Source organism: Vulpes lagopus, chromosome 19 (assembly GCF_018345385.1).
Source record: "Vulpes lagopus strain Blue_001 chromosome 19, ASM1834538v1, whole genome shotgun sequence".
Taxonomy (NCBI): Eukaryota; Metazoa; Chordata; class Mammalia; order Carnivora; family Canidae; genus Vulpes; species Vulpes lagopus.
The window spans coordinates 18016098-18034597 of NC_054842.1; the positions used below are offsets into that span (position 1 = coordinate 18016098).

General features: G+C 46.3%; 1 protein-coding gene across 6 annotated transcripts in view; it reads right to left on the bottom strand.

Annotated features, from left to right (window-relative positions):
• The window catches only part of LRRC3B (leucine rich repeat containing 3B), a 90841-nt gene extending 73327 nt beyond the window's left edge, over positions 1-17514 (bottom strand). For 2 of the 6 annotated variants that reach the window (XM_041733680.1, XM_041733678.1), the window contains exon 1: positions 15096-15118. The gene's annotated coding sequence lies outside the window, so the exon portion shown is untranslated. Of the gene's footprint in view, positions 1-15095; positions 15119-16714; positions 16817-17367 lie in introns of those variants that run through there. The other 4 variants (XM_041733676.1, XM_041733677.1, XM_041733679.1 and 1 more) reach the window with 4 other exon arrangements.
• Between the last annotated feature and the right edge of the window lie 986 nt (positions 17515-18500).

Genomic DNA, 18500 nt, shown 5'->3' on the forward strand with positions numbered 1-18500 from the left:
TATGACACTGGCATTTTTGTAGAGTACTGGGCCAGCTGCTTTACAGAATTTCCTTTCATTTTAATTTACCTGCAGGTTAAAGTCTCTCATTCTAAGTACCTAACATGACCAACATCAATGTTCCCACAAGGAATAATATTTAGGCTGAAATACCAAACCAATAAAGAATAAGAACACTTCTGTGTTTGCAGTCTCACCTGGTAGGAGACTCTCCTCAATCTGTTAAGTCTCATCAGCGCCATCAAGTTAGCACTGCCCACATACTAGTCGATCACATACTACCTTCAAGAATTCTGTTAATCCAGGTTCTACCTGTGTTAGCATTTATGCAATCTTTTGCTTCAATTCAATTGATTTATTTAAACGATTATCCTAAGAAATAGCATCCATAAAAACAGTTTTGCTATGCTTGCTATATTTTTCTAATACCTATCAAAGCACACAAAAATACCCCAAACAAATGTATGCACATCTAAAACTATCTCCCATACCACAGTGGGCTTCTTGGGGAAATACTGAATAGAGAATGGTCATACCGCTGTGTGTGTGTCATGCATGCGTGTAGACAGAGCTGGCATAAAAGGCCTTCTTAAGAACTAAGGAAACAAGAAAAGTATCACTGTTGTCGGGCCAAGCCAGGGACAACTTCCAAACAAATGACAAGACCTGCAATGCCTGAGAGGCACAGCTGCTATCTCCAGTCCCCTGACACCAGATTGATTGCTTCTCTATTCATTTCCCAGGCCCTCAGTAGGCAAGATTGAAAACAGGCTCAGGAAAATGCTACTCAGGCAAACTCTTGACTGCTGAGAGGAATCAACGTGTCCTCCAGAAGATCACTCTTTATGGCCTGTAAGATATGTATATTGGATCACAGAATTCTTGATGTTTCATATCCCTCTGTGTTTGCTCGAAAGAGACTGAGGCCCAGAGATGCTGGGTGGGTTGTCCAAGGTCACACTGCTAGTTGGTGGCAAACCAGAAGGTTCATCTACAACTTCAGTTCCTCAGGGGCAGCTCACCACCTCATGAGCTCAGGCTTCCACAGGTCTGTTTCTCCCTCTTCTGTCCACAGCTCTCAGAGGTCAGAGACAGAATCTCACAATCTATATCTTTGTATCCCCAGTCCCTGGAACAAATGCATATTTGTTAAATGACCTGAACACAGGGGAGGTGGGATAAATGTGACAGTGGAGTTCTAAAAATCAGACATGGGGGAGAAGAATGAATGAGAAAAGGTGGGATCAAAGAATCTCATATGTCCAAATTGAGGAGGTGTCTGCATAAAGCACTGCCTTTTAAAGTCACTAGGCACAAGAATTAGTCAAGGAGCTTGTTAAAACTGCAGATTCTTAGCACCACAGATGCAGCTATTCTGACTTTGCTGGTTTGGGGCAGGGCTTAGAACTCTTCAGTTCAACAAAACACAGGGTATTCTGATGAAGGGGGTCCTCAGAACACACTTTATGAACCACTAGCAAAAATAATACAGTGCAGGGGTGCTCAGGGCAGTAGTTACTAGATTAGGCTGGGCTGAATCACCTGGGAGGGGAATGTATGGAGAGCAAGGAAGATAATGAAAATGCAATTTCCCGAGCTCCACCCCAAGTCTTCAGAATCAGAACCGGAGATGCATGGGGGGGGGGGGGGGGGGTGGCAAGAGTCAGGAAACTTTGCTCCTGTGGCTAAGTGTTTTGTTATAAGAACCTGGAGTGGGGGTATTAGCTTCTTGTCTTCATCCAATCATCTCTACTCATCCCCAAACCTCCCATCTATGAAGCAGAGACCATATGGCTCTCTTGGATGTAAATGGTAAATACTCATAAGGAGGGTCATATAAATGGATTCTAAGGAGAATATGGGGAGATTTTGGGAAAATACTAGATTAACTAAAAGACCAAAATAACTATTTTATACACAGAAAGGTAAGAAAAACTGGAAGGATGAGTATCTCCCAAGAGTTTAAATGTCCACACTGTGTCTATGGATTCTGCTCCCATTATTTCCCCATATAATCTGGACTCACACAACTGGATACAGTGATCACTAGTTACCAGTGGCTACTGAGGACCTGAAATGTGGCTCCCATGATTGAGGAACTAAATGTTTCATTTTATTTGTGATTAAATGTAAAACCCAATACACCAGTTATTAGAAAACATTTAAGTGTATTTGAAACAACATGGATATGTGAACCTGCTTTTTCAATTGTCAGTTTTTTGAAATCTGAACATAGGTCAGATTTCTGGTGAAAATTCAGTGTCCAAAGTGCAATTTGCTGTATAAAATACACATTAGATTTCATAGGCTTGGAATGAAAAAAAAATCAATAATTTTTAACTTAATCACAAGTTAAAATAGCAATCTTGGATATACTGGGTTAAGTATTAAACATTATTAAACTCAATTTCACCTTTTCCTTTTTACACATTTAATGTGGCTACTGGAAAATTTTAAATTCTGTAAGTGGCTAGCATTATATTTCTATTGGAGAGCACAGTTTCATTCAAGATGGTACAGAATGTGACTTTTGAATGTTGTCATTAAATATTTTGAAACCATCTTGGTACATTACTTTATAGAGGGAAATGAGCTTTCCTCTATAAATTAGTCACCCTGGGGACTGAAGGCTGATTCCAAGGATGCTACCATTTTGGAAACTCAATCTTTTCCAGATCTCATCCCTACCTTGCCTCCACCACGATGGAGCAGCTTCCAGAATAGATGATGAGTCCCTTCTGAAAAGAAGCCTCCAAATTTTCAACTGCCAGTCTGGTGTTTACATACCCGATCACCCTCTACATTCAGCAGCCTTACTTCAAGTGACTTTGGCTTACTTCAAAACTCCAGACCCACCCTTAAACAGTTTAATAATTCACACTAATGAGACCATACACATTATGCCACTGGCTCTCAAAGAAGACCCAATGCTCTACTGAATAAAGGCTACAGCATCTCTCTCCAAAGAGACTAGTTACTAAGCCAACCATGTCAAATTCTGGCATGTTGGTTAAATAAATTACCAGGTGGTGACATTCTTTTCTAACCCCTTCTGTGGGTTTTCTGTCTGAAAACTGCTTTCATGGTTATTTTTCATGTTATCAGGCATTGACTCACCCCTTGAGACAGAGGTTTTTGACTTGGGGTCCACGGTCTCCCACTGAGAAGCCAAGACCACAAAGCAGGGAATCCATAACTGTAGAAGGTCTTTTCTGTCTTTTTTTTTGTCCCCACTGATCAACAACTGAAATTTGGCATTTTCTTCAATTTTATTTTCTTCAATTTTAAAGACAAGCAACAGACTACACTAGTGCCATCAGTATCTGTGACAACACCAATAAAAATCACAGCTATATATATATGGCAATACAATTGTTCAGAAATCCTGAAATATCATTTGTGCATATCACAAGTTTATTTTTTAAATTTTATTTATTATTCATGAGAGACATAGAGAGTCAGAGACACAGGCAGAGGGAGAAGCAGGCTCCCCACAGGGAGCCTGATGTGTGACTCGATCCCAGGACCCCAGGCTCATATCTTGAGCTGAAGGCAGATACCTAACCGCTGAGCCACGCTCACATGGCACAACTTTAAAGTCATAATAGTTAATTCCTCCTGAGCATAGCCATTCTAATACAGAGAGACAATTATTGGTCAACTTCTCATCTGGTAGTCATTCAGCCACAATAGGGAAAAGGTGCGTCTTCTCACCCAGTGATCCAGATATCTGGGTTACTTAATGGCCGTCCCTATCTACACTTATTTATTCTTCATGGATAAATAGAAGTCAACCATTTAAATTCTTTGTTATAGTTTTGCAAAAGTGGACATTCTAAATGAGAATGTTTAATTCTCCATAAATTAGCACTGTCTTTTGAAATTCGACAGGTGTAGGCTGCAAGTCTAGACCAGGCAAGTTCAAACACATCTGATGGTAAAGCTAACTATTGAAGAGTATTATTTGAAATGTTTTTTTTAAATACTGATGACAGATCAGGCAGTGATATAGGTCATGCATTATACTCTAAATACAGTGTGACAGAGATTCCAAGAATCCCTGAGAATCCACGCGTTTCATGGGTATTTTTGCTGTGGTGGTGGTTCTTGGTAATCTTATTTATTTTTTATATTTAAAATATTTTTAGATTTAATCTAGACAAACTAAAAATGTTAATTTTATATTAGAAAGTAAGAAAGAGCACATAGGTTTTACCAGACTTCCAAAAGGATATATAATGAGAAAAATGGTTAAAAACCCCTGAACTAGGCATTGCCAGGACCCTGAACATCCATGTGCATTTGCTAGAAACATCTGTTACAGATGGAATGCACAAATGTTAACCGGTCACAGTCATGTTCAGTCACCTCTTCAACTCTACCCATAACCAAGGAGAAAGATTTCTCTGTATTAGTCTCTACTGTGATCGGCATCAAGAAAAGATAAAGAACATGACTTTTTAATAAGAAGCAAAAGTGCACACTTTCACCTCCTAAAGACCTAGAGGTTGATGATGAGTTAGAGGTTTTGGAGATTGGGAAGCAAACTGTAACTTCTTAGTGAGTGACTCAATAAATTACCATTAATTTTTCTAGAAATTGGTTGGCTCTTCCACCTGCAATATGCAAAGTGAATTAAAATCTTGCCTGTTATTACTGAATCTATTTCCCTCAGTTAAGTACAATATGAATGTATATTTAGAAACACGGCAACACCTTCCAGTTTCAAAGAAAGCTATGTGGGGCTTCTAGGCTAAAATCAGGCACGGCAGAAGAAAGCGACACTCAGTGAAGACCCATGTTTCTCAACGCTGTTGTCCCAACATTTAGAAACACCCCTGGCATAAAAACAATGCTGTCACTTGGGGAAATTTTGTTCTCTTTTTTTTAACACCAAAAGCCAGATTCAGCCCACAATTTAATATTGTCAATACATTTTCTTCATTACACAACTGGCACGCCAACTGTTACCTAAGCACTTCACTCTTCAAATCCCACACCCACACATTCTGAACTCATCTGCACCCAGATATGAATAAAGATGAATAGCATCTTGAGGAAATAGCTTCTCCATTCTCAAATGGCAAAAGCTATGGAGCAAACACCCCACGGTACCTGAGGGATTTCTCAGAGGAACAAGAAAGAAAGAACCCTGAAGCCACCATTTTGTCAGGAAAATCACATCCTTCCATGGCTACTTGCCCATTGGGGAATCTGAAGTCCAAAGGGACATCAGAAATCCTTTTCAATATTGAGGTTCTGTGACTTTCTTATAAAGATAGGACTTTTTTTTTTTTTTTTTTTTTTTTTTTTTTTTTTACTAAATTTCAGATAATTAGATTTTGGTGGGTCAGCAGCCCAACTCAGCATCTCTTTATGGGGAATGGTTCTAGGAGACCTTGATGAAATTGCAAATGCTTGGAAATAGTCACTTGCTTGCATGCTGGGTAAATAGGAAAGCATGCTGACTGTATTTATTTTACTATCATTATGTCTCCATGGGGTGGGCTAGTAAAAAAGTGCAAGCTGTTAACAGCTTGGTATATACATACACACACGCCCCACACACACTGTATACTCTAAAAGAATTTATTTTTCCTTCATCTCAAACCGTGACTGCAGAAAATCCCCAATACTCAAGTGAATTGTTTTCCAAATGTTTATAAATGGGATGTTTTTTCAGTCTGTTCATTAGTGTGCGTTCATTTGACAAGTTGTTAATGAATGCCTACTATGTGCTAGGCCGGTGGTGAACATTACAGACAGTGGTATAAACACAGGCACGTCTTTGCTCAAAGAAATGTTTCACAAGGTGGCTAGGTGCCCAGACTAACCTATAGTAACCTCCCATATTAAGCATCTTGGGCTGCAGTAACAAAATACCACAGGCAAGGTGCCAGCATGGCCAATATCTTGTGAGAGATCTCTCCTTGGGTTGTAGATGGCCTTGTTCTTGCTGTATCCTCATGAGACCATTCTTCAGGGGATGTGGATGGAAAGAGAAGAGGCAAACTCTCTGGGATCTCTTTTTACAAGGGCACTGATCCCATGACGAAGGGCCCACCTTCCTGACCTCACCTAAACCAAATTACCTCCCAGAGCCCCTATCTCCAAGTACAGTCACATTAGGGGTCAGGGCTTCAATACTGCTTTAATATCAAATATGCTGTGTCACCTATAATGTTGATTCATAGACCTAAGTGGTTTCAAATCCATCTCAGAAGAATACGACTTTGGTTCCTCTGTGATTTGGCCTCTGCAGGGACCCCAGACACCAACAGAAGGTGAGAACCACAGTAGCATCATACACCTCAGTCCTGAGGACCCAGGTGGTTTGGGGTTTAGAGGAGAGTAAAATAAGTTTTGAGGCTCAGGTCAGCATCTAAAGCAGAAATCATTAAAATCTCTACAGTGAAATCAAAATCCAGAAATGTTATGCTTTTAAAAATCAGGTGTCCTTACTTCAAAGCTTGCCTGCCTCTTCGAAGCATCTTATGATCAAGTTCAATCAGCCAACACAGCAAAACAAATAAAAATAACACAAAACCAGAATAACAGCAAGATTCAATGTATTACACTAGGCCTGAGGCTTTCAAAAAGCTGCATTCACAGAGTACTCCTAACCAGGCCTGAGGAAGTAGGCTAGCTGCATGTTGGCCCCTCCGCTGTGGGAAAGCCAACATCCATTCAGCCCCATCCCTCAACAGGAAAGGATTTGACTCTTCCAAGGTTTGATCATTTCCTTAAAAGCTTGTTCAAAGCCAGCCTGGAATGGACAGGGATCGATGAGAAGAAATTCCAGAAATCCTCTGATGAGAACTGTGTGCAGCTGACTTCCTTCCAGACAAGCCTCTGCTGCCTCAAAGAAACAACCAGCACAGAGCACAGAGGTGGAACGCGCCTTTCCCCATGGTCCGGAATCCATGCAGAAGCAATCAATAACTTTTAGCTGTATCTCTGACATACAGACTTCCAAAATGGAATGTCAAGCTCCCTCACGTTTTTCATAGAACGAAGGGAATAAAACACTCCTACATTTCTCTTCCCCCATCTAGTGTCAAAATTGAAAAGGCAAGTAAGGACATTCAGGTACCTTTGGGTGACTTGACTCACTCTTGGGGCTGTACCGAATTGTGTATGGCTTTGCCACAGCACAGAGGGTCTGGGAATATGTCTAATGTGTGTCTGGTTCTTTGCAGGGGCTTTTATTTCCATAGTCCAAAAGGCTCCTCACAGCAAGTTACATAGGACAAGAAATATGACAGCCATTTGGCAGGCACCAGGGGCTCAGAGAGTGGAAGGGACTCTCACCTTTGGTCACACAGCTAATGACAGAACCCTATTCAAAATCAGGAATTCCAAGTGCAGATTTTATCATCTTCATACCAGCTTGGGAACTAGATCTCCATTCTTCTGCAGGAGGCTGGGTAGAGCCTGCGGATGTGTTCTGTGTTTTGTTTTGTTCTGTTTTTAATTGAATTAGTTCAACCATTAAACGTCAGGAACTTTCACATAAAAAATGTGGATTTCTGACTTTTTTGGGGGAAAACCAAACAAAGCTCAGATCCATCCTCACACAAAGGCAAAAGAACAGAGCTAAGAAGAGACTGTAGCTCAATTCCCTGTGGATCACCTATAACCCAAACATGATCAAAGACTCCTTCTCCCTCCATGGGTTCATGCTCAGCTACACAAAATCCTAGCAGGTCATGCTGTTCTCCCTTCCATGCCCATGCTCACGTGACTTCTTTCCTCTGCAATGCCTCTGTCTGTCTTGCCAGTTTGGTGGGTGTATGGGATCTTTCAGGATTCATTTCGAATGCCCCTGCCTCCATGAAGTCAGGTCTTGGGATCCCTGGAAAAACTAACCGGCTCTCGAATATTTTATGTTTATTTTATTAAACCTGTTTTCATTTGTGCATATTCAGTGTTGGTCACACAGGAGGCAATGAACAATGTTTTGATCAATACTAAAAACAAAGAATTAAATAGTACTTATCACGTGCCAGACACTGTTCCAAGCACCTCATACATACAAAGTCATTGAACCCTCACAACAGATCACATAGAGAAAATGGAGGCATGATAAAGGTTAGGAAATTTTCTTGGTCTGCTATGAAGTTGCAGAAGGGGAATTAGAACCAAGTCTGGCTACCTCCGGATAGATGGATGGGTGGAAAGACAGAAGGAAAGGAGAGATGGAAGAAAGGAAAGAGAGAGGGAAAGGAGGGAGAATCAGTCATGTGAACTGTCAAGAATAGGCAATGGCATGTTCTGTGGCAGGAACTGCAAGGCTGCTGGTGGAGTGGGTGCAGGGGCAGTGGTAAGTGCTGGTAAATTTTAACAACAGATCCCCTGGGGATGAAAAACGCTGCTTTGTAGTGTCTGTGAGTTGCTCTGGTGTCAGTAATCCTACCATAGGGAATTTTAGCTACCAGCATGATATCACTATCATTGAATGCAGAGCTGGAAAGAGGAAATGTGACCAATTGGCGGTACTACCCAGTATTACCACCTCAGCTAGAACACACCAGGGCACAGGATGCACCCAGGAAAGTGACTGAGGAAGAGACAGGCAGGACCAGGTGAGGAGGAAGCTCTCAAACCATACTAAGGAAGTAGCTTCCTCGATGCAACAAGGGGTAATTTGAAAGTTTTTAGCAGGAAGTGATACAGCATATGGTTACAAAGATTGGCACATACTCAAAACTTCAGGAACCCTCCTTCATCTTTCCTACAACTTTCCTGAGTGACAGTTATTGCTGCAAGGAAACTTATCAATGCTTCTACCCTTTTCCAACTCTATCCTTTTACTATATGCTGCTATACTTCCCTCTACCACTACTCCTGACAATCACCACCATCCCCTTATTCTGGGCTCCTGGAAGTGCTCTGGGTGTCAGCAGACCCTCGGGACTGTAGAGTGCCTCCCTATCAGTACTGGTTCTGGGGTATGTCAGGGGTGGAAGGCCTAAGCAAATAAGTGAGCTTGAACCACCTGAACAGGAAAGTCATCATATGGAGTGTAAATAAAACAAATGCCAGATGCACCCTTGACATTATGGACCACAGAGCTGGTAGGAGCTCTAGAAAGCCTCCTGTTTACTGGGGAAATAGAGCAGAGGACAGTGAACTTAGCCAGCCCAAAGATACCAAGCTGGTTAAGGCCAAGCTAGAAGTAGAATGAGGTTGCCTGGTTCCCAGGCGAATACTCTACCTGCATATAAAAAGGATGTTTTCTGAAATACTGCCTCCCTGCTGCAAAGCCAAAGGTTTTCTTAGGAGAGCTTTTTCTACTAAGCAGGTTCTATTTCACCAAAGAGAACAAGCAGAAACATGGTGATCTCCAAGATCAGGGACATCCTGTCACCTCACAACATAGGACAATATGAACCATCTATTTAGAAAACACTATATGACCACAGTCCCCTCTCTATTACTCACAGCCTTATTATTCAGCTTAAGAATTCTCCAGATCTGGACCCTTTCCCATGGCTCTCCATCCACCTGCCTGCACTGAAGCCATTTCCTGAAAACCAGAAGTGGGTAGGGAAAGGAAGTGAAACTTTCAAAGCCATTGTGGTAGCTCTACTTTAGGAGGAAAAAAATCACTGGAGGGAGAACTTAAAACTTTCAGGCTGAAATGCAATGTAGTCTGATAATTCAACCTTACTTCAGGTGAAACTAGCCAAACCTACAGGGCATGTAGCCAAGGTAGCCATCCGGACCCGAAATACAGGCCAGTATTCATCTAGCCAGGAGCCAGAGGCTGCTGCTGCTCCAAGGAAGCCCATTTTCTAGTTCTTACAAAGGCATCCCAAAGCCTGCCCATGCCCCTGACATATGACTCTCTTTCCAATGAAGTTCTTTATTTGCCGATGCCCACCCATCTCTATAACCATAATCCCTAGGAATAGGTGGGGTAAAGCCAGTTCCTTGGGCCAGAAAAGTGAAAATTGGTCCAGAGAGAGAGAGAGAGGTCCCAGAGAAATAAAAGCAGTTTGGAGGACCCTCTTACAATTTGCCCACGTCTGTTCCAATGCACACCTGCAGTGTTAGTTGCAGATACTAAAGTATATGGGTTCAGGGTTCTTGGGGTCACAGACGCCTAGGGCATTTATCAATAGAAAAAAAGCCACAACTTTGTTTACTAACGTTGAATAACCATCTAGTATTTCATTCCGTTATGAATGCAGGCTGCAAACCTGACATGGAGCAGCAGTCCGAGCAATTTTGCCACTGATATAAATCAGATATTCTCCTATCAGGACACAGCTGTAGCTGTTATCTCAAAGCAGCATTGCTGCTGATCCCTACTTAGGGAGATGGTAGCCATCCATCCGTCCTACCAATAGATCTTGGGGTTACACGTACATTAGTATGTCACAATGGTGTGTGTGTGTGTGTGTGTGTGTGTGTGTGTGTAGTGTTATAATCATCTGTGTTACATTTTGAGCATTAAATACATAATTCTGGGGGCCCTAAGCTTGGCAGACTGCCAAAGGGCCGCAAGGCATCAATGAGATGAAGCACCCTCGGCCTGGTGATTGAGGAGCCACATTAACAAGGAACAGGGGGATGTGAGTATGAGGCATGCCCGCTGGCTGAGATGCTAGCCTGCCTTTGTGTTGACCTAGACCTTGAGGAATTATTTGGGTGTATTATTTTTCCTTGTGCACTTCTTTAGCTCTTTAACACTTCCATTAGCTTTATCTTCTTATTTTTATGCCTTTTTAATCTTATCCTTCAGGTCTGGTTTACTATCAATCTCATTTAATCTTTCTGTACTGATGGCTGGGTTCTCTTCCTTCAGGTGGTCTGTTTACCCTCTCAGACTGCCTCTTTTACCCCCTCTCTGTCCTACGCCTCCCTCTGCTGCAGCTTGACTACCTCTCTCTCAGCCCTCTTGACCTGGGTGGCTATCAGTCATCAGTCATCGTCCCTTCTTGGGTTTTGCAGTAGATGCTTTGGGCACCAGGGTTCAACCCTATACCTTGCATTAGGGAAGGGAATTAATTTTGTCTACAGGACGTGTTTCTAAAAAGTAACCAAAAAACAGACTGACCACCTGAACAATGACAACAAACATTCCATGGTAGGAGGGTACCCACCTTTGCCAACCCACGCTTAAAATATAATTTGTAGGAGGACGGAAAGCATTCCTGCTTGATAATCCCTGATGTCCAGAGATGCCTAGGGAAGGTCAGAGGACTGGACCAGGATTCTTCTCAGTGCATGAATTCCCAAAGTAGCAAAAGGAAAGTATACTGCTGTGTCACTGCTAACAAGGTGAGCCCTCTGTAAGCAGGCCTATACCAGCATTGCTTTTTCTAAATCAGAAAGGTTACACTAGAGGGAAAGCTGGTGTGACTTCCTGACCTTTGTGCTTTAGCTTTGGACAAACATACAAGTGCACTGTACCTCCTCTCTGCCCTCACCAGGGGAAATATTTGTCCTGAAATAGACAACTCTCCCAGCAAGGTATTAAATACGCACATGTAGACTGAAAATTATATCAATGGCCTACAAGAGAAAGGAAGAAAGGAAAAAAGGGAAGAGTGAAAGAAAAGAGAGAGAAAGAAACTAATCTGCATTTGAAAACATACTTAGCTTTGTCAGGTATTATTCTGTGTCTGATCATGGCTCACAATATTTTATTTTTTTTGTATTTGTTTCTGACTTCTAAGAAAAGGCACAGGTCTTTTTTAAAAAAAAGCTGTCTGAAAGTATAGTGATACTTGCATTGGATAGTTAACATAAAAATCAGCTCAGAGAACTCAGGATAAATTGAAACAACAAACTTTATAAATCTCACTGTTCTGGGTGGTTCTTTTCAATATTTGTTCATTTGTTTTTTTTAAATGAATTATATAGCCTTTATGATAAACTCATCTCCTTTGAGAAAATAATGCATTCCAAGCCTGGCTAGCTCTTGAGAAGACCTCAGACTTAATTCTCACAATGGCCATTTCATAGGTCATGTTGCATTGTATTAATTCACAGGCTTTTTATGTAACATGTATAGTAATATACTAATATGTATGTCAGAGTATAAGAGCTTCCATCATGGTTCCCAGCCACTTGTAGAATAAAGCTCATCAAAGTCACAATCTGCAGTTAAAATATTAAATTTATTGATCATATGGAGTATTCAAATTTAAACATGAATTAAGATATTAGATATTTATTTAAAACAAAATTGATGAGGTTAGTAAAGCTTCTCAGGTTCTATTGATTCTTTTTTTTCCCCCTGCCAACATCTTCTTCAAACTCCACAGAAACTTATGTGGCTTCTCTTGCTACTAAAAGTAGGTCAAGTTCAGATGCTCTGGTCCTTGCTTATGTTTTTGTTTTCTAACCAAAATATCTAACCCAAACTGAGAAGTTTAATTCATGCTATGTATTGCATAAATGCGTTTACTCATTGTATTCTGAACAAAGGGCTTCATTTTTTTCATAACCTTTTCCCCAGAACATGCTGTTTAACAGGAATCATTATTCTGCCAACAAACTGATATCAGTTTATATGGTTTAAGATAAATACATGCAAAAAGAATTGTCCCAGCAGAAATGCTGTGTGGGCCCTTTAACACTATACCACCTAGGAGCCACAGCAAAATAGGTAGAGAGGATGCCCACCATGCCCACCACATAAACAGGGTGAGGCTCCAGGTAAGTCTCCTATTGTCCCTGAAAAGCTAGGAGTTGGGAACCAGGATGTCTGCCCAGATCAAAAAGGATTCTTCTTTCTGTGGTCCCTCAAGGAGAGACTCTTTCTTTTGGATTTTGTCATACTTGATTTCAGTGTTACATCTTTTTTTGCTCTCACATTGCTATAATCTAACTAAACCGGCATCCTTACCTTCAAAAGGTTACTCTTCTGGGATAATTTGATTTTTTTCATAGTTCTCCCTGAATATTAGGGTAACTGTGTATTTTTTTTTCTGGCTTACATAAAACAATATTTATTTCTAATAAATTCTCTAGAAAGTGAATGCTTCCCTTGAGATAACTGGGGACTCTGGGGTTTAGATCAGTCAACCCAACACATATGGCCAAACTGAGGTGGTGGGGAGGCAGGGAAGGGGGAAGAGTATCTCTTAGTGTAGGCTAACCATGGCCATTCCTGTCACCCCTAAGCCCTTTCTCAGCCAAGCCTCCATGGATCCCTACCCCAGGTTCTTGATAGCACTGTTTCCCCACCCTCATCTTTCCTTCCTCCACCCCCAGTTACTGCCTGAGGGCTTCTGTCCTGGCTTGTCACAACATCAGGGATGGAAATCCTACTCCAGGCAACATAAAAGGCACCAAGTTTCTACCATCTGTCTGCCTATAATTCTTACCCCTCATGTGATTCTAAGAAACAGGCTTTTCCCAGTCCCCCTCTCTGTTTACTCCAGCTGACTTTTTCTTGATTTGTCTCTGGGGGCAGGACATCCTGATACTATAGCTTCAGCTAAAAGACATGGGATGTTCTTAGAAACCAGAATTCTGTCCTACAAGAATGCCTAGGGGTATATGGAATCCCTAACCTGCTGGAGAAGGTCCCTTTGTTATAGGGGCTCAGTGGGTGAGAAAGTGGCAAATAACTATTTTCCCCTTTCTGAGTCCCAAGTATGTGCACAGGAAATATACTGTTTTGCCTCAGATTTGCATCAGCTAGTTTGGACCCAAGGGTCAGAAATCCAGAAGAAATAATATCAAATCATTTCACTGTATTCAAGAGGATTTCTCTTATCTTCCGGAATACTTGGGGGGTGAAGCCAGACAGAGCTACTCAACCTGACAAAAAGACCGCTAAAATGATTGAAAATCCCATTTAATTTTATTTAGAGTCATCTAAAGGTCTGCATGGTTAGTTAGATCTTGTTGATCTGAAGGTGTATAAGTACTGGGTTGCAATTTTTTGCAAGTGAGGCACATTTGTGCTGATTTATCCGTTATAGGATACTTTTCCTAGTTATGCCGATTGAGGCATTTATGAAAAACTGAAGTTTTTTGATAAACAGTTTTTCCCTAATTGATTTTAAGAGGCTGTAAAACAATAGCAGACGACACAATCTATTTATGCACCAACATACTTTCTTTTGACTAAGAGTCAGAAGACAGTGCTTCTAGTACTAGCTATGCTAGGAACCTCACATTGAGCCTAGAGCGCATGGCCCAGTATCTTCCCTGCCTCTGGATTGGGACCAGTGCTATCTGAGATCCCTTTAGCTCTAATATTCTGTGATTCAATCACTAGGAAGGGACTCATTCGCAAAATACAGCTTGTGTAGTTTGTGACTATAGAATCTCTGCTCACCTTTGAATTCCCTCCTTGCCATTTCTCCTCATATTTTAAAAAGGAATGTCTACTAAAAGGTTCAGAAAAGAAGTCCATTGACAGCAGCCAGTTTCCTAAATTTAATTCCAAAACCAAGATCTCCTCCTACCCAGATGCACCTCAACAGACTTCTCAGAGGGGCGATATGCACCTTCAGTTTCCCAGGACCATAGCAAGGACTGGCACGTATATAGTATGTTTCTAGGATTTGGAGTAAAGGGCTCACCTCACCTCACCCTCACCCATACTTTCTTGTGGACAAAAGGTCTTTACCGCCAAATAGGGCTGGGAGCTGGGAGCACACCCAGTGTTCTCCACCCACAAGAACTACCTAGCTTCACCACTTACTGCTGGATGACAAAGAGCCAATAACTTCATTTCCCCATGGCTTAGTTTTCTTACCCATAAAATGGGGGAAACAATAACTTAGTCGTCCAAGGTGGTTGTGAAGAATAAAACTAAAACAGTTCACACGAAATATCAAGAAGAGTGCTTGCCTGGCACAGAGTAAGAGTTCAATAAATACGAGCGCTGATTATTATTACTACCTGTTTCCCCCCAGAGCTCAGCAATGGTGGGAGGGAAACTCTGGTGTGGATTTGAAGTCTTCCTTCAAGAGTTCCCCAGGGACATGTTCCAACCTGTTTCTACATGCAAAGGGAAGTGGCTTGAGCACAAACCTAGGTAATAAGCATCCAGAAGGAAATGGGCCCAAGGGTGTTGGAAGCTAACTCTTCCCGGGGCGAAGGACTTAATTCTGGGATCCTACCTCAGGTGTCCAGGTAGTTCGGCAGGAGCCCACGCTCTATCCCCACGTCGCCTGGCCTGTGAGGGTGTGGCCTTTGTGCTCAGGAGCTGCACCCGGAGTCTGCGCTGAGGGAATCCCCGTTCCCGCTCCTTGGGGCTCTGGGAGCTCGCTGCTCCAGGGGTGCCCCAGGATGGGAGGGACCGACCTCAGGATTCCTCCCCGGAGCCCTGAAGAGTCCACGGTCTCTTCCGGAAGGGTCTGGCCCAGGCGTGGGGCCCAGGAAAGGGGACTGCGCTGAGCTCTGCTTTCTGCCAGCTGGTTACGGAAGAGCAGCAGACTTATACAGGGCAACCCGCAGAGACGGCTGTGCCCCAAAAAGCCTGCACGTGGGAGGCCGGAGCAGGCAGGGCCAGGGGCTTGAAACAGCTCCAGACCCACGCAACCTCCAAATTCTCCTGTGGGCCAGTGGGAACCGGGACCGGACTCCCAGCCAAAGGCGCTGCAGGGAGAGGGGCGTGCACCTCTTCCGAGAGGAAAGGGTTAAAAGAGGTGCTTCCGGGCCTTCGGTGGCCCTGTGTGCTCCCCACCTGGACGCCGGAGCCCGGGGGCCGCCCGTTCTTTGCCACAGCAGTCTAGGCCCCCTCCCGCAGGCGGTCTTGCCTTCCGGATTGCTGGGGTGCAAAGGAGCAGAGAACCTCGCCTTCCTGCATCCCGCAAAGCGTCTGGAACAACCAGAAGGATCTCTCTAGGGGCAGAACGCGGACAGACCCACCGCTGCCCAGGGGGCCCCGGGCCTTGAAGCCAAGTCTCCCCTCACCTGATGCCCACACCCCCTCGCCCTGCTCCGCACGCCCGCCGGCTCTGCGCTCCTGGAGCCTGCGGGAGCAGCGTGGGGCTCCCCCACTCCCTCGCTCCGCCCAGGTGCGATTGGCGGAGGGGCGGGGGGTGGGGGAGGAAGGTGGCTCCCGCGGCAGCCTCCGCCCCTGTGCTCTCCTCCAAACGGTTCGAACCCCTGCCTACTCGCGGGGCGCTGGGGACTCCCCCCTACCTAGCGCACGCCTCCCCGGGGGGCCAGGAATCCCCTTCCCACCCTGCGGCTGTGCAGACCTCTGATTCTCGAGCGCCCGGCAGGGAAGGTGGGCGTGGGTCTACCGACCTGGCTGCGGAGATCGAAGGGTGTATAAGTGGGTGCGGGAGAAAGAGGGGACTAAGGTCCTCTTAGAGCCGGGGAAGGCATCCCTGGTCCAGGAGCCGACCACTCAGTCACCGCCTAAGATGCTAACGCATTCAGAATCTGGCCGGGAGGTTTGTTTCTCCTGGAGAGGAAGGAAGATCGCCCCATCCCAGGCACCCGGAGCCGGCCTTCCCCAGTCCCCCGCGGGCGCTGGCATTCCTGGGCTCCATTCTGCCTCTCTGCGCCCCCCCAGGTGCCCAGCCCCTCCCCCGTCTGTATTTACACGCCCGGGCCAGAGCCCCCGGGGCTCAAATCCCTTTTCTTCCACGTCAGGTGATGGCTCAGGGTTGGCCCCTCGCCCACTTTAAAAGCAGAGCCCGTTGGTACCCTTTCAACCAGGTGTACCCCCGACCCTCGGTTTCCTCCCCCACCCCTCCAGCAACATTTCCCTCCCCGAATGACTTACTTCACCCACCCGGATCTGCACTTGCCGTTCCCGCGGCACACAGCCGCAAGACACTCCAAGGGTTTCATTACCGAGTTGGGGGTGGCATTTGCAAGGATGGACCGACTCCTGCCGTGCTAGACAGAGCCCCAAGGCCAGCCGCAGCCTCCCCACCCCAAAACGTCCCACCCCTCCTATTTCATTCTCTCCGCTCCTCTCCAACCCCCACGGGCAGGATAAGCATTGCTGGGTCCCAAAGCCTCGCCTCTCCAGCGGGAGCTGCAGGGAGTGGAAAAGTCGACTAGCAAGAACACCGAGAGAGAAATGGGCAGATGCAAACGTCAGGGGGTGGTAGTGGGGTAGACTGGGGGAAGGGCGCCCGCGAGAACTAGACGTGCAACTTGCTCGGCACGAGGTGAGCACCGCGCAGGGAGGGGGGCACAAAAGTTTGCAGACTATTGCATGGCAGCCGGCTGCACGCGGACGGAGGGGTCGACTCCCACTCGCCAGGAGAGGTCTCTTCCAGGGTCTGCGCCCAGGGGACCGGGGGCTTGGGCACGGCTCTGACCTGGGGTGATAGTTCCCCTCTACTTGCTACGGAAGGGGCGGCCTAGGCGCCCGGGCAGAGGGACGACACCGCGCTCTGCGAAAAGCAACAGGCGGCTGCACCTTACCTTGCGCCAGTCCCGGGCCGGGGTGGCTGCTCCATCCTCCTGGCGCAGGGAGGCGGCGTTGGATGCGTCTGCCTGGGGTGTGCGCTGCCAGAACTGCGGCGGCCGCGCTCCCCACCCCGCGGCGGGCCGGGCCGCCCACCCCAACCCCCGGCCGGGAGGGCTCGTGCCGGGTCGCGGCGGCGGCGGAGCGCGGGACGCGGGCGGTGCGGGCTGGCTCGCGGGGCTCGCGGGGCTCGCGGGGCTCGCGGGGGCTCGCCGGCGTCCTCCGGCGCCTCCGCCGAGCGAGGGTGCGGCCCCGGGCGGCCGTGCAGAGCCCCGCTGGGCTCCGGCGGCTGCGGCGGCTGCTGCAGACCCTGCGCGCGGCCCCAGAGCCTCGCAGGAGGAGGAGACAAAGACGCGAGGGAGGCGAAGCGCCGCTCGCCCAGATGCGATCGTCTCAGTCACTAGAGGGGAATCGCCTCCGAAGCCCGGCTGGGGTGAGGGAGGAGGGGAGGAGGGGCGAGGAGGCAGGGGCTGGGGAGCAGCAGCGAATGAACGTGACAGTGGGGGCCCGGCCGCCGCGCCCGCGCTGCCCCCTCGCCACCCGCGTGCAGGGTCCGAACCGGGGGGGCGGGGGCGGGACGGCTGCGGCGGGAGAGGAGCTGGGGCGGGAGCAGGGCCCGGCCGCCTCCGAGCACCCCGCCCCGCCCCCGGGGCTCCGCTCCGCTCCCGGGAAGCTACGGCCCCGTTCTTTCTCCTGTTTTTCTAACTACTGGGATCCGAGCTGGATAAAACTGGTAGCGGAAGCGCGACAGGGTGATGGGCTGCCTGTCCTCTAAGGGGGAAAAGGCGGATGCCTGAAAGGTACTTGACAGATGCCTGCCGGCCGGGTGCCAAGCACCGTACTAGGCGCTGGGGGTAGGATGAGTAAGTGGGTGTCCCCCCTGACCGCTCTGTGGCCGAATATCAGAACGATCCCCTGCAGTCCCTGAAGCCCAGAGTTTGGGGGACGAGTCGGGGGCCCCTGATCCCCGCCCCCAACCAGTCCAGTTTCCTAAAGCAGAAGGTGTTAGGAGAATTGGATTTGCCTTCCCATTGCAGGGATGACTTGGAATGCACAGCCAAAATGGAGTGTGTAGTGTATAGAGACCCTA